Source organism: Macaca mulatta, chromosome 8, assembly GCF_049350105.2.
Source record: "Macaca mulatta isolate MMU2019108-1 chromosome 8, T2T-MMU8v2.0, whole genome shotgun sequence".
Taxonomy (NCBI): Eukaryota; Metazoa; Chordata; class Mammalia; order Primates; family Cercopithecidae; genus Macaca; species Macaca mulatta.
Window position 1 is genome coordinate 100,103,496 of NC_133413.1, and position 13,151 is coordinate 100,116,646.

At 37.1% G+C, this 13,151-nt stretch overlaps 1 long non-coding RNA gene across 3 annotated transcripts in view; it reads right to left on the minus strand.

The window, feature by feature from the left end:
• Positions 1–13,151, minus strand: part of LOC144330814 (uncharacterized) — a 163,351-nt gene that overhangs the window by 55,446 nt on the left and 94,754 nt on the right. For all 3 annotated transcript variants that reach the window (XR_013397332.1, XR_013397331.1, XR_013397330.1), the window contains one exon: positions 10,885–10,976. This is a non-coding gene — a long non-coding RNA (uncharacterized LOC144330814). The remainder of the gene's footprint in view (positions 1–10,884; positions 10,977–13,151) is intronic.

The following is a 13,151-nucleotide window of genomic DNA, read 5'->3' on the forward strand; positions in this document are numbered from 1 at the left end:
AACGACATAGGATGGTGAAGATCTTAACCACAGTCCAGAAAAGTCATGCTGAATGAATGTGTTCCAGAAAATGAAACAGGGCTGACAGTTACACATATAAACCTATCATTTCAATGTTTACTTGTGAAGGGTATTTGTCCATGACACAATGAACAGAGAGTCCAAGGACAATTCAATTACCCTGTGTATTGGTAACACCATATGTAAATAAATCCCTCACTATTTCAAGAAAGAGTAATCAGAACACACAGCAAAAACGGTTTGGTAAAAATGCTGCAAAACATGGGAGAAGTAACACTGAGGATTGAGAAATCTCAGGATGCCACAACTCTGAGAATATATATATAGTCAGCCAACTGTACACTTTAAATGGGTAAATTGTAGTGTATTAAATTATACCTCAATAATATTTTTTAAATAAATCTTAAGTGGAAAAGAGACCTGGCCTCTAAAACCTGAAAGAAAAAAAACTTTAAAGCTTCTTTAAATGCAATAATAGAAGGATAAGAAAAAAGTGCCAAAGAAAAAGGAGAAAAAGAATTAATAAACTGGGAGTTTACCTCATGAAGTTACAAAATGAACAACTAAGTAATTCTAAGGAAAATTAGAGAATGGAAATAATAAAGATAAAAGCCATCATCAGTCTATTAGAAAATAGATACAAGAGTCTATAAATAAAGAGTTTAGTTTCTGATTATTAACCATTTCCTCTATTACTTCATAACACAAAAAAAAGATAAATTCATTTTTCATCAAATTGGGATAAATGTACTTTTGGGATGATCTAATTTAACATACAACCTATGTAACACCATAAATAATTTGGTGTATGAATGGGGTCTGGGGCACCACAAAAACACACGCAGACTTTTTTTTTTTTTTTTTTTTTTTTTGAGACGCAGTCTCGCTCTGTCTCCCAGGCTGGAGTGCAGTGGCATGATCTCAGCTCACTGCAAGCTCCGCCTCCCGGGTTCACGCCATTCTCCTGCCTCAGCCTCCTGAGTAGCTGGGACTACAGGCGCCCACCACTGCGCCCGGCTAATTTTTTGAAGTTTTTAGTAGAGACAGGGTTTCACCGTGTTAGCCAGGATGGTCTCAATCTCCTTACCTCGTGATCCGCCCGCCACGGCCTCCCAAAGTGCTGGGATTACAGGCATGAGGCCACCGCGCCTGGCCTTTTTTTATTTTTTAAGAGATAGGGTCTTGCTCTGTTGCCCAGGCTGGAGTACAGTGGTGCAATCACAGCTCACTGCAGCCTCAAATTCCTAGGCTCAAGGGATCCTCCTGCTGCAGCTTCCTGAGTATCTGGCACAACAGGCATGTGCCACCATACTTGGCTAATTTATATATATATATATATATATATATATATATATATATATATATAGTAGAGGCAAGGTCTCACCGTGTTGCCTAGGCTGGTCTAGAACTCTTGGCCTCAAGAGATCCTCTTGCCTCAACCTCCTAAAGCGCACTGTGAGCCACTGCACCTGGCCAGACATTTTAAATAGCAGCAGAAATTAGATATTATGGCAAGTCTGTGTGACTACAATTTGAATTCAGACATAGTGGACACTAGAAAACAACAAGGGCTCCAAAAATATGTGCCCAAATAGAAGTAATGAAAGCAGACTTTCAAAACAGTAGGCAGAGATGTGCAATTAAATTGCTTCTCATGTGGATAATTCTATGTAGTATGCTCCAGAGTATAAGGATTTATTCATCTGTGCCCCAGACATTAGAACTAAAAATATAGCATATAAACACTTTTATTTCAAAGCCAGAAATTTTAGAGACCAGAATTAATTACTATACTTACAGAAAATTATTATCACACTCATGTTATTTTTTTAAATTACAAAATAATTTCACTTCATATTGATATTAATGATTCTCTCTGTAGTATCAGGTAATAAAGCCAACTGATAAATAAATCCAACTGCTGATTATTTGAGAAGTCAAGAAAAAGATTAAACACCTACCAAGCTAGCCATTTAAAAGACCAAAAAATAAGATTTAGAAAGAGGATACAATTAGAAATGTGGAAGAGATTTACATTAATTTTAAAGCCTAGGTAAAAATGTTACATTTGATCTAATAAATTTGAAGATCTAGAACTTTAACATGTACCACAATCACCTACAGAGCTTGTTAAAACAAGAGTGTCTGACTCAGTAGACTTGGAGTGGTACATGCACACAAAATAAATCTCATTTCTAACAAGTTCCCAGGTGATGCTGATGTTGCTGGTCTGGAAAATACACTTTGAAAATCAGAGTTAGGTAAAGTGGAGCTATTTCTGTGAAAATATGAACAACTAAATGACTCAAGAAGTTAAAAAAAAAAAAAACCTGAAAAACATAAAAGAGTTATTGAGCAATTACTTTTTTCTTTTTTTCTTTTTTTTTTTTTTTTTTGATACATAGCCTCACTCTGTCGCCCAGGCTGGAGTGCAGAGGCACGATCTCCGCTCACTGCAAGCTCCGCCTCCCGGGTTCATTTCATTCTCCTGCCTCAGCTTCCCGAGTAGATGGGACTACAGGCGCCCGCCAACACGCCGGACTAATTTTTTGTATTTTTAGTAGAGACGGGGTTTCACTGTGTTAGCTAAGATGGTCTCGATCTCCTGACCTCGTGATCCACCTGCCTCAGCTTCCCAAAGTGCTGGAATTACAGGTGTGAGCCACCGCGCCGGGCCAAGGAATTACTTTTTAAAGTGCTTCTTAAGGTAGAGAATTTGCCTGTTGAATTTTTAAAAAATTATTAAGAAACAGATGGACTACAGCATGAAAGCATATGAAAAGGTCAACAGTATAATAGCAAAAGTCTGTTTAAATTCCAAAGCAGAATTATTTACTGCATTCTGATTTTGCTAATGAAGAAGGCTAAAATTAATATTAAGGCATTTATTTTCCATGAGAGTAATTAGAAGAGGGAATAGACTATCAGGAGAGGTGACTGAAGTAAGCAATATGTATAAATTTTAAAAAGAGTAACAAGTGTGCTGAATACCCTGGGTAGACTTGCTGAATCATTAGCATTTTCTGCCAAGTGTCATGAGGATGGACAAAGCATAAGGGGAGGAATTTTCATCTTATGTATCTATGCATTAGGAAAAAATTTAGGAATATTATTTTTGCAACAGAGGTGAAAAGTGAATATGGATCAACACATACTAAAAGTCACTCTTCATCATTACTTAGGAAAGAATTCTTAATAGAAAGATAGTTTTTCAGGGCTTCCAGATGTTTAAGGGAGTTCTACATCTGGCAGCAAAAGGACAATAATCACTATCATGAGAAACACAAAAGCATAAAACTCACTGAAAGAGTAGATACACAAAAGAGAAAGAGAAAGAAATCAAACCTGATCACTACAGAAAACCACCAAATCATAAAGATAAACAGTAAGAGAAAAACAAAGAAACAAGATATACAAAACAACCAGAAAACAATTTTTAAAATGGCAAGAGAAAGTTCTCACCTGTCAGTAAAAAACTTTGAATATAAATGGATCAAATTCCCCAACTAAAACATACAGACTAAAAGGATCTTTAAAAAATGACCAAATTATATACTGCCTACAAGAAACTCACTTCACCTGTAAAGACAGAAATAATACAGAAAGTAAAAGGAGGCAAAAAAAGATACTCCACACAATCAGAACCCAAAAGCGAGCAGAAATCGCTGTAGTTACATTAGATAAAATAGACTATTAGGTCAAAAATATAAATACTAAGAAAATTATTATAGAATGACAAAGGGATTGATTCAGCAAGAGGATGTAACAATTGTAAATATCTATACACCCCACACCAGATCACCAAGATATACAAAGCAAATATTATTAGATCTAAAGGGAGACTTAAACCCCAATACAATCATAGTTGAAGTCCTCACTCTGCTCTAAGCATTGGACAGATCACCTAGACAGAAAGTCAACAAAGAAACGTTGGATTTAAACTGTGCTGTACACCAAATGGACCTAACAGACATTTATAGAACATTTTATTCAACATCTGCAGAATGCACAGTCTTCTCTTTCTCCAGGACTGACCATATGTTAGGCTACAAAACAAGTCTTAACAATTTTTTTTAAAATTGAAAACATATCAGGTATAATTTCTGACCACAATGGAATAAAACTACAAATCAAAACAAGGGGAACTTTGGAAACAAAGTACAAACATGGAAATTAAGCAACATGCTCCTGAATGACCAATGGGTCAATGAGAAATTTAACAAGAAAATATTTTAAAATTCTTGAAATAAATGAAAATATAAACATAAAATATCAAAACTTATACAACAAACCAAAACCAGTACTAAGACAGGAATTTATAAGCACCTACATCAAAAACATAGAAATATTTCAAATAAACAACTTAACAATGCACATCAAGGAATGGGAAGAACAAAAACAAACCAAACCCAAAATTAGTAGAAGGAAAAAAATAATAAAAATCAGAACATAAACAAATGAAATCGACACTAAAAAAATTACCACAGATCAACAAAACAAACAGTTGGTTTTTGGAAAAGATAAACAAAATTGACAAACCATTAGGTACACTAAAAAAGACAAAGAGAGAAGACCTATATAAATAAAATAAAAAATACAAAAGCAAACATTACAACTTATAGCACAGAAATACCAAGAATCCTTAGAGATTGTTATGAACAACTATTCACTAACAAATTGAAAAACTAGAGGAAATGAATAAATTTCTAGACCCATGCAACCTACCAAGATTGAATTAGGAAGATTAGAAAACATAAACAGAAAAATAATGAGTAATGAGACTTAAAAAGTAATAAAAAGTCTCCCAACAAAAGGCCATGATTGGATGGCTTCAATGCTGAATTCTCCCAAACTTTTAAAGAAGAAATAATACCAATTTTTCTTAAACTATTCCAAAGTGTTGAAAGAAGGGAAATTCTTCCAAACTCATTCTACAAGGTTAGCATTACCCTGTTACCAAAACCAAGCAAGGACACAACAACAAACTACAAGCTAATATCCCCAATGAACATAGATGCAAAAATCTTCAAGAAAATACTAGCAAACAAATTCCAACAGCACATTAAGATCAAACGAGATTTACCTCGGGGAAGTATGAATGATTCAACATATGCAAATTAATAAACATGATACATCCCATAAACAGAATAAAGAACAGAAATCATATGATCATATCAATAGAAACAGAAAAGGCATTTCATAAAATTCAGCATCCTTTTATGGTTAAAAACTTTCAATAAATTAGGTATGGAAGGAATGTATCTTAATACAATAAAGACCACATGTGACAAACTCACAGCTAACAGCATACTGAACAAGGAAAATTTGAAAGCCTTTCCTCTATGAACTTGAATAAGTCAAGCTTGCCCAATTTCAGCACTGTTATCCAACATAGCACTGGAAGCCCTACACAGAGCAAGTAGTCCAGAGAAAGAAATAAAGAGCATCACAATTGGAAAGAAAGAAGTCAAACTGTCCAAGTTTGCAGAGGACACGATCTTACATATAGAAAAACCTCCACCAAAAACCTCTTAGAACTGATAAACCAATTCTACCAAGTTGCAAGATACAAAATTAAAGTATTAAAATCAGTAGCATTTCTATACACCAATAACAATATAGCTGAAAAATAAATCAAGAAAGCAATCTCATTTACAATAGTTATTTAAAAAGACAAAGTCCCTGGAAATAAATTTAACCAAGGAAGTCAAAGATCTCTACAATAAAAACTATAAAACACTGATGAAAGAAATTGAAAAGGAGACAAGTAGAAAAACATCCCATGCTCATGGATCAGAGGAATTCTATTGTTAAAATGACTATGAAACCCAAAGCAATTTAAGATTCAATGTAACCTCTATCAAAATATCAGTGTCATTCTTCATGTAAATAGAAAAACAATCCTAAAATTTATATAGTACCATGAAAGACTCTGAGTAGCCAAAGCAATACTGAGCAAAATAAACAAAGCTGGAGGCATTACACTACCTAACTTCAAAAGATGCTGCAAACTATAGTAACCAAAACAGCATGGCACTGGAATAAAAATGGATGCATAAACCAATGAAACAGAACAGGAAACCCAGAAATAAGTGCATGTATTTGTAGCCATTTGATTTTTTACAAAACTGCCAAGAACACACATTGGGGAAAGGAGAGTCTCTTCAATAAATAGTGCTGGGAAATTGAATATCCATATGCAGAAGAATGAAACTAGACCCCTATTTAAAAAAAAAAAAAAAAAAAAGTCAATTCAAAATGGATCCAAATGTAAGATCCAAAGGTCTAAAACTACTAGAAGAAAATGTAGGGGAAATGCTTCAGGACTTTAGCCTGGGCAATGATTTTATGGAGAAGACTTCAAAATCACAAACAATAAAAGCAAAAATAAATGGGATTTTATCAAACTTAAAAACTTCTGCACAGCAAAAGAAACAATCAATAATAGAGTGAAAAGACAATCTATAAAGTGGGGAAAATATTTGCCAACTATTTCTCCAACAAGGGAATAATATCCAGAATATACAAAGAATTTAAACAACTCAAGAGCAAAAAAATAATAATAATAACCCAATTAAAACACGAGTGAATCCCAAAAATATACACAACTATAATACACCAATTTTAAAAAGCATTTCAGGAAAACAATGGGCAAATTATGTAAGTAGATATTTACCAAAAGAAGACATACAAATAGCCAAAAAAATATATTTTCAAAGGGCTCAATATCACTAATCATCAGGGAAATACAAATCAAAACCAGAGGGAGATATCCTTTCACCCCAGTTAGAATGGCCATTATTAAAAAGACAAAAAACAAAATGCCAGCAAACCACATCCAACAGCACATCAAAAAGACTAGACACCATGATCAAGTGAGGACAAAGAGGAACTCTTATCCATTGTTTGTGGAAATACAAATTCATGCAACTGATACGAAAAAAGTGTAGAGTTTCCTCAAAAAACTAAAAAACGGAACTACCGTAGGCTCTAGCAAACCCACTACTGGAAGTATATTCGAAGTGAAGGAAATCAGTATGTTAAGGGGATAGCTGCACTCCTATGTTTATACCAGAACTTTCACAGTAGTCAAGATATGTAATCAACCTAAATATCCATCAACAGATGAATGAAAAAAAGAAAATGTGATAGATATACACAATGAAATACTATTCAGCCATAAGAAAGAAGGAAATTCTAATATTGGCAGCAACATGGATACTTCTGGAGGACATGATGTTAAATTAAATAAGCCAGGCACAAAAAAATAATTATCACATGTTCTAAGTCATATGTGGAAGCTAATAAAGTTGATCTCATAGAAGTAGAGAGTAAAATAGTAGTTACCAGAGGCTAGACAAGGTAAAGGAGAGAGGGGATAAAGAAAGGCTGATTAAAAGTTATAAAACTGGCTGGGCGCGGTGGCTCACTCCTGTAATCCCAGAACTTTGGGATCCGCCAAGGTGGGCGGATCATGAAGTCAGGAGATCGAGACTATCCTGGCCAACATGGTGAAACCCCGTCTCTATTAAAAATACAAAAATTAGCTGGGTGTGGTGGCGCGTGCCTGTAATCCCAGCTACCCAGGAGGCTGAGGCAGGAGAATCATGTGAACCAGGGAGTTGGAGGTTGCAGTGAGCCGAGATCATGCCACTGCACCCCAGCCTGGTGACAGAGCCAGACTCCATCTCAAAGAAAAAAAAAAAACAAAACTACAGCTAGATAGGAGAAACAATTTCCAGCATTCTATAGCACTGAAGGGTGGCTACAGTTAACAATAATTTACTGAATATTTTCAAATATCTAAATGAGAGGATTTTGAGTGTTCCCAACACAAAGAAATGATAAATATTCGAAGTGATGATTATGCTAAATACCATGATTTGATCATTACTCATTGTATACATGTATTAGAATATCACACTGTACTCCATAAGTATGTGCAATTATGTGTTAATTAAAAATCAATACTTTAAAAAAAAACTAGGTGAATCCATGCACACTGACGACTTACTAAAAATTGTCTTCTTGGCCAAATGCAACTCTTACTACAGCTGCATTCCAGTTTGCTATTATTTTAAACAAAATTTTAAATGTAGATAAAATATGTCACAGCAAAAGCTATAAAGCTGCAATAAATCATTCTGAAAGCACAATTCATAAGAATTTGCTTACATAAGCACTATGTTAGTAATTTAGCTGTGGATCTTCTTGACAGGTAGACACTATTGAGTGCATGATTCTAAAAAGAAAAATAAAGGCTTACTGTGATACTAACCAAGTCTGCTCAGCATTAAACATGAGAGCAAGATGCACTAGCAGTATAGTTATCACAAAGGAACCAACCACAGTTGACCCTTAAACAACAGGGATTTGAACTGCATAGGTCCAGTTATATGCAGATTTTTTTCAATAAGTACAGTTGGCCCTCCACACGAAACTCAAACCAAACCCAGACTGAAAATACGATATTCTCAGGATGCAAAAACCTGTTTAAGGAGAGCTGACTTTTCCTATCCTCAGATGTTTCAGAGCCAACTCTGGGATTTGAGTATGCATGGGTTTTAGTACGCACAGGTGAACCTGGAACCAATACCCTGCAAATAAGGAGAGACAACCGTACATTGATGCCTATTAATATAAATTGCCTTAATCATTAGCCATGAGAAAAAAAAAATGGTCTGCATTGAACAGACTCTATTATGTCCTAGGGAAAATTAGTAACAAAAAAAAAAGGCTAAGTATGCAGGGTATACCATAGGTATGCCCCACAATCTTGAAACAAAAGTTTTAAAAACTTTAAATTCAAGACCTAGTTCTTCCATTTACTATTGTATGTACATTGTGAGAGTCCCTTCATCACTCTGAGCTTCCATTTCCTCCTCCATTATCTTGCAGCATTTAATTACAATTTGCAATTATTCAATTTATTGTGGTTTTGTCCATATCCTTTAATAGAATATAAACTGCATAATGATAAGGATCTTGCCTGTATCAGTCACTACAGTATCCCTATCACCTAGCACAGGGCCTGGCTTATTGTAGAGGCTCATTAAAGATATTGAAAAAATGACTTAAATCTTACAAATAAACTCTAACTCACAAGATTATCTTAACTAAACAAGATCATTTAGTGCCAGCTCTTTTGTAAACCATAAACTATTGTTAAAATAATTATGTCATTATTAACCAAACTTTTCAAAACCAAGTCTTCCTGAATTTACAAAAAGCGAAATGAAGACTTGCTAGCTCTGCACTGTAACTAGTAACACTGCCAATGAGTCACTTGACTTTGTAGACTACAGCTGTACATCTTACAATGGAGCCAGCCTACCTCATCCTGATATGAGAATAAACTAATGTATGTGTGGTAAGCTGCATAATGATCCCGATCCCAGTGTCCTAATCCCTGGAACCTGTGAATTTTTCCTTAAATGGCAAAAAGGACTTTTCAGATTTCTCTAAGTTAAAGATCTAGAAACAGGTAACTTACCGTGGATTATCCACGTGGGCTCAGTGTAATCACAAGATTTCTTTTTTTTTTTTTTTTTTTTTGAGACGGAGTCTCGGTCTCTCCCCAGGTTGGAGTGCAGTGGCTCGATCTCAGCTCACTGCAAGCTCCGCCTCCCGGGTTCACGCCATTCTCCTGCCTCAGCCTCCCGAGTAGCTGGGACTACAGGCGCCCGCCACCACGCCCGGCTAATTTTTTGTATATTTAGTAGAGACGGGGTTTCACCGCGTTAGCCAGGATGGTCTCGTGACCCACCCGCCTCAGCCTCCCAAAATGCTGGGATTACAGGTGTGAGCCACTGTGCCCGGCCACAAGGTTCCTTTTAAGAAGAGGGATCTGAATCAGAAAAGGCAATCTGATGATGGAAGCAGAAATTGGAGTGATGCACGTTGAAGATAAAGGAAGCCAAGGAATACAGGCAGCCAGTAGTAGCTGAAAAGGGCTGGGAAATGGAGTCTCCCTTCAGAGCCTCCAAAAGGAACCAGCCTTTTGACACCTTGGCTTTAGCCCAGTGACACTGACTTTAGACTTCCAACCTCCAGAACTGTCAAAGAATAATTTGTGTTAAGTTGTTAAGTTTATGGTAGTAATTGCAATAAGAACCTAATATAGTGAGTCAAGTTGGTTTAGCCGTGAGGCAGTATACTGGAATAACGCATAGTGTTTCTTGTCTGAGGGAAAAGTATAAAGAGATCTCTATGTTTGAAGGAAAAAGGCATCAACTATTGAACTATGTAATATTATCCTAAAAAGATTAATTGCTTAGGACCTTGATATTGTTAGAAGATTGCTGCAGCAAAAAATACTAATCCCCACCTCTCTGACAAGGACATTTTAGAACTATAATTAAGGCCTCCATGTGTTGTAGTACATGTTTTTTGTACATTGACTCATTTAATTCTTGCAACATCCCCATGTGGTTACTATCAATGTTCCCATTTTTTTATATAGGAAGGCTGTAGTTCAGAGGAATCAAATAACTTGCCCAAGGTGAAACACATGTCTAAGTGAAGGAGCCGAGGTTTTTTGTTTTATGTTTTGGTGGCAATTTGGCTATGAAATCATGAAGTTTCCTTACAGATCAAGCTGAGAGCAATAAGGAAAAAGTGCTTTGTCCTGCCTCCTGCTATCTCACTGGTTGCCTGGGGACTGACTTCTCATGTGCTGTATCTCTACAGTACCTATGTAGAACAAAATGAAATTGGACTTCTGCCTAGAGTTGCACCGTTTCACTCCAAAGTGTCCAAGATTGCAGATTTCTCTATCCACATTAACTTGCCAGACATTTAATTACATGGACAGCTCCTTACTCTGTTCCATAGTTAAACTTTAAAAGAGGAATAAAAACTTACCATAAAATGAATTCATTCTTTTAGGACTTTGCTGGGGACTGGCTGGACTGAACAAACTTTGGTGTGTTTTATCATTTTTTTGGTGTTTCCTCCTAAAAAATAGATACATGTGTAAAGATAGTGTTCACTTGCAGCTTGTCTTGAAACTCTATGCTTATCTCCATAGGCTCCTGGAACCATGGATCTTCCCATGGCCAAGATAGGGATAAAATATACTAGGTGATTAATAATGCTCTTTAAAGTCTGAGAGACCCCTAAGAATACTAGCTTGTCTATACTGTTTACTGAAAATATATGGGCTAATATTGTAGACTTGGTTCACTGGGTTACACAGCCTCATTTTGGCTACAAAACCAGTGAGACATAAACATCCCTCAGTAAACTTTTGCTTGGTTTCACATATCTTAGTGGATTGTAATCCAGAGACTAGATGTGCCCTTTGCAACTGAGAGGGGACCCTTGAAAGCTGCACATGAATGTCTCAAATATTCCTGATATTTGCCTGTGCTTTCTTTCTCTTTCTGCTGTTTTGTGCCCTTTGTCTTTACTAAAACCTTTTGAAAACTATGTGGAGTCCTGTGAGTTCTCCCAATTATACAACCCTATGTAATTGCTGCAATATGCATTCTGGTCCACTGTACTAAAGACCAGAAGAGCAATGGATTTTGTCACTTGTAAGAAAGTGACAGTGAAGAAGGTGTTTGAAGTATGCCCAGGATTTGAAACTTGCTCCCCAGTTCTAGAACTTCAAAGTCATTTTTCCTTATTTATTAGTTCATTATTAAATATTTAATGAGCACCTACTATGTGCAAACACATGCCAACAATCCAAAGGTGTATTTTCCTTCCCTTTTTCTCTATAAAGTTCTCCTCTACCTTAAACAAAACAAGCACAATATTTGAGCTCCAGTGTCATTTGATTAATCTCACATTTGAATCCTTCCCTAGAAACAAATGGTAGACTATATTTAACCTAGTGCATTTTGATCTATTCAAAGAAGTAGATGCATTAAATTTTGGTATTTCAAGCTCCTCCACTTTGTGTTCTGTGTCTAAAATAGAAGAAGATGCATATGACTGAGAAATGAGAGTCAAGCCTCCATTATCTCCTAAGAATTATATTCTCTGAAAATGTGTTGTCTTTCAACTGCTTCAAGCAGTATTGGACTATTCACTAACATCCTAAAATGATGACTAAATCTTACTCACATCTATACAGTAACTCTATATTCTACTGTTCTTTAAAATGTCAATACTAGTAAGAGTGATGTCAGCAAGACTACAGATGCCTGGCTCTTGTGCCCTCTTCCCCAAGAAAGGACCAAAGCAATTAATAATTAGCTAAGATTTGACTGAGGTGTTGAAGGGAGTGCAGGAGTGCAGCTGAAGAGTGAAGATGCACCTTTGGTGACTGGAAGTCCAGGAAAGCAGCCTGAAGATACCTGGCCACTGCTGCTCTGTCTCCCTGCCCTGATCAGACCTGCCCAGAGTAAGGGGGGCTTCCCACTGTGGGGAAAAGATAAGCAGAAGATCCCCACCAGCCTCCACTGCCACCACAAACACCTACAGTCCTTACAACTGGAGAATCCCATACCTTGCAAGCCCTGAGCCCAGTTTAGAGAGCTACCAGGAATTCATGCAGCTGCACTACCCCCAAGTAAGGAGCACAAGGTGTGTACTCTTTACCCGCACCCACTCCTTCTGAGCCAAGTTGCTGAAGCATGGCATCATCTTGAGACCAGGGCCACATCTGAAGGGTGCCCTACTCGATGGGCCAGTATCCAATGCATTTCTCCAGAACTGGGTTCCATCTTCATTTCACCAAGCCCACACAAGTGGCTGAACATCACAATCCCAACCATAGTGAGCCTGCGCCCACGATCCAGGATCGGCTATGACTCTATTCTTGGAATGCAGGGAAACCAACTCTCACCACCACACTTCGAGCGAGAGGAACAGCCTGGCAGTTCCACCCAGAGTGAGCCTCCCTTGAGCTGAGCAAACTGCTATATGCTCTTTTCCAAATGGGAGATGTCTCCAAGCCTTCAAGCAGCTGACATGCCCCGAGGCCACCAGAATGGCTATGCACCCTTGCTCGGGACCTGAGAAACAGCCCTGAAGGGCCCTTCTGCCTCTAGACATGCCCTGGTCTGCCCAAGGCCCCTGTGACAGAAATCAGGGCCTAAGAAACAGTCCAGCAGACCACCCCTGATTAATACTCCCCCAGACTGACCAAGCAGCCAAGAGCCACATTCCAGAACTGAGAA